Source organism: Lactuca saligna, chromosome 5 (genome assembly GCF_052625555.1).
Source record: "Lactuca saligna cultivar CGN05327 chromosome 5, ASM5262555v1, whole genome shotgun sequence".
Classification (NCBI taxonomy): domain Eukaryota; kingdom Viridiplantae; phylum Streptophyta; class Magnoliopsida; order Asterales; family Asteraceae; genus Lactuca; species Lactuca saligna.
Genome location: NC_136421.1, coordinates 190,449,604 through 190,453,341, shown reverse-complemented (window position 1 = coordinate 190,453,341; position 3,738 = coordinate 190,449,604).

Sequence of the window (3,738 nt, the reverse complement as noted above, 5' to 3'; positions counted from 1 at the left end):
ATATGGCCCGATTTTCCAAATTGGACCCAAACCTCTACATGGTATTGCCTTAAGGCCCGACCATTTAGTCTAATCCAAAAATTTGGTATTCTAATGGCCCAACATCATATAACCATCAAGGCCCAAACTATGGCCCATCTATGGCCTAATTTTCCAAATTAGGCCCAAAACCTCATATGGGCCTTACCCTAAAGCCCATCTAAATATTCTAGTCCATATGATCATTTTTGGGTGACCTATTATTAGCCCAATTACTAAAACCCAATCGAAAATCCCAACTCAAGGCCCAAGTGAAATTAGGGTTTCACATAAAATAACAATTAGGGTTAAGTGCTTCTCACTTAACCCATTAAGGACTTAATCCATTAAGTCCATCACTCTACTAGATAAATCATATGGTATGATTGGGTGTAATTCATAATTGCATTTTAATAGCCTAAATGTGGGTCCCAATAAGTCCAAGGCCCATATATCCAAAATTAGAGTTTTTTACACCCTAATTAGGGTTTCCCACCCAATCATAGCCCAATAACCCCAAAACTAAATCTCTAATCCCATTAGGGTCTCATTAGGTCAATTAGGGTTTTGCTAGTCGGGCACCACCCACTACCACCTCGGGTGGTGGTGGTCAACGACGGCGCACGGTAGCGGCCACCACCTTACGGTGGTGGTTTTGAGTCTCTTTTCATTATTCTTTTTTGCTAATTACAATTACAATGCTTTAATCAAAAAATAAACACACACACACTAACTATCATAAACATACACCCACAACCACCTTGTGGTGGCCGACGGTGGCAGCCACCACCTCACGGTGGTGGTGGTGGGTTTTCCGTGAACTTCGGCCAAACAAATGCTCCTGTAGCCCCCTTACAAGTCTAAACCCCTAATTACAAGCTCGTGCACGGGGCATACAAGCTTGGACGCGGGGCGTACGAGGCCGAAGCCTAAAACCCTAATTATCAGGCTTGTGCCCTATTTAAGCTTATTTATGACCTTGGACCCCCTTCCTTACCAGCCTCCATTACTTTCAAATGTCCCTAAAACTCTAGTTCCATTTAGCAAGAAGAAGGAGGTGGTGAGCAAGTCTTGGACATAGGAAGAGATTTTGGATCCTACATCTAAAGCAACTTGGGGAGCTTGTAGAGGTAAAAAGCTCATACCTTCCTTATGTTTTTTATAGTATGAGTTAGGGTTTGGTATTGAGTCCATTTTTGGTCCATGAATCCTCTCTTGTGAGTTTTGGGCAACTCCAGAGGTTTAAGATTTTAAATCTAAGCTCCTTGGACATGTTAAAAGCATACAAATGCTAGCTTGATGGTTGTTAGGGCTCCATGCATGAATTTAAGGTCTTAAAAGGGGCCTTAATGGGTAAAAAAAGGTGTTGGGTTCCCATGTGGCAAGCAAGGGCATAAAGTTGCCAACTTTATTCTCTAGGACCTCTTAATCGATTCAGATCTAGAATTGGACGTTGAGACTTCACGTATTAAGATCTTAATGGCTATTGGTGCATAAACAGCTTATACATTGGGCGTATTAGTTGGTACGTTGCGCGTAGCGCTAGAGAACCTAGTATGCTAAGCATTCTGTAGATGTACGTTGGGCGTATGCTTTCCGTGGATTTTGGGCTTTCGATGGGCTCTTGAGCCATTTGGGCCCTATATAACCTTGGGCCTGGACCTATTAGAGTTTGGGCCTTTGAACTTTTTATTGAGCCGCAGGTGGCTATGTTGGGCCTTTTGGGCTTTGTGGCCTATTATTGTTTTGAAACTTTGATGCTAGGACCATTATTGAAGGAAAGACTTTAGTTGTTAATAAAGGAGTTTGGACTTAGGATTTTGGGCCAAGGTCTCGAGTTTGTGATTTAATTCTAATTACAGTATCTTGTGTGTATTCAATGTGAGACTTTCAGACCGGTAGTCGAGTAGTATTTGTTGGATTAGTGTCTAAGTCCATAACTATAATTGGTATATACTTGACCCGACCCGGCATGGTCCATTTGGGTTGCATGACATCGGAACATTTGGGTAGACCTTTTAGTGAGAAAAAGATATTTGTGACATATTAATATATTATAAGTTCTAATATATTAATATTAAATCATATTATTTAATTAATATTGATCGAAAATTAATTTGGAATTAATTTAGTGTTAAAAAGAGACTAATTGAATATATGGGGATTGATTGTGTAAATCATTGTTTCTTATATATGTGGGCTTATGATCCATGATTCCTTATGTTGGGTTTAACCCATGTGGTGGCCCATGGATACTCCATGGAGGTTAAAACTCATGGAGCATAAGGAATGTGTAAAGTCATAGGTTACATGGTGTAACCCTAATAGCCACACTATATAAACATCCCATTGGTTGGAGAAATGGGTACTAGTGCATAATATAGAGGGCAAGCCAATTTCTATGAACTCATACATTCTCTCATGGTTATTCCAAATGTTCATGGTGTTGTGTGAACCATTTGAGGTATCACATTTGGGGCACTAGGCTCTTGAGCTCCATGGAATCAAGCACCAACAATGAGGTATGTAATTCTATTAGTTTTATATTACTTGTACTTCATAATATGCTAGTTAGGATAATACCTTGGAAAAATTTATATTTGCATGTATAATAGAGAAAACATAGATCCAATGTATTTAGGGTTGCATGTACACCATAGGAGTGATAGAATGCTCAAAACCCAACAGTGGTATCATAGACATGAGTTGTTTTCTATTATATGTGATGTAAATGTTTGATTTTCAAAGTTGAAAACAAAAGGAAAAAAACATGAAGTTTGTCAAAATTTATGATAATTACTTGATTTTATGGAAAACTAATTATTTGTAAAATTTGAGTCATTTTACTACAAGAGTTGAATTATGTCAATTTATTAAGAGATAGAACGATATGATTATTTTATTTGTTTTAAAAGTCTGATCTAAATTTTTAAGGAGTTACAAATTTTGTCATAAAATTTTAGAACCCAAAAGTCTTTTTTAACAGTTATGATCTTAAGAGTTTTGAAACTTCCATGAGTTATGGATGTGAAATGTATCATTCATTAACTCTTTAAGTTATGAATTCCAAGAGTCTTCAAAGGATAAATGTCAAAGTTTCAAGATTTGTATTAGTTTAAATGATTAACTAATTTCTTGAAAATTGTTGATGTGAATTATCTTTACTTATGAGTTTAATCTAGATCATAAAAAAATTATTTGATTATTGTGTTAATTGGAATATTTGATCTTAATGATTTTTATGAACTCGATAATTTATCCTCAAGTTATGGAAAATGAAGAGTTTTTCTTTTTAAAGTGTCATTAAGTCTCATAGGTTATGAAAATGGAAGAGTCTCTATTTTTAATGTCATCATTAAATGATTTTATGTATTCCATAACTTGTCCTCAAGTTATGGAACTTGAAAGGTTTTTTATTAAACCATAATTAAACTCATATGTTATGAAAATCCAAGGGTTTTGACTGGTTTCAAAATTTTCCCTCAAGTTTTGAAATTTGTAAAGTTACCCCTTCATGTATACTTTAATTCCAAATTAAACCTTAGAATTTTAAGAGTTTAAAATTCAAACCTTATACTTTTATAATATTAAGAGTTTAATTATTATTATTATTATTATTATTATTATTATTATTATTATTATTATTATTATTATTATTATATGTATGTATGTATGTATAAGAATAAGTCAGTTTTACCATTAGTAGGTCTCATTCACGAA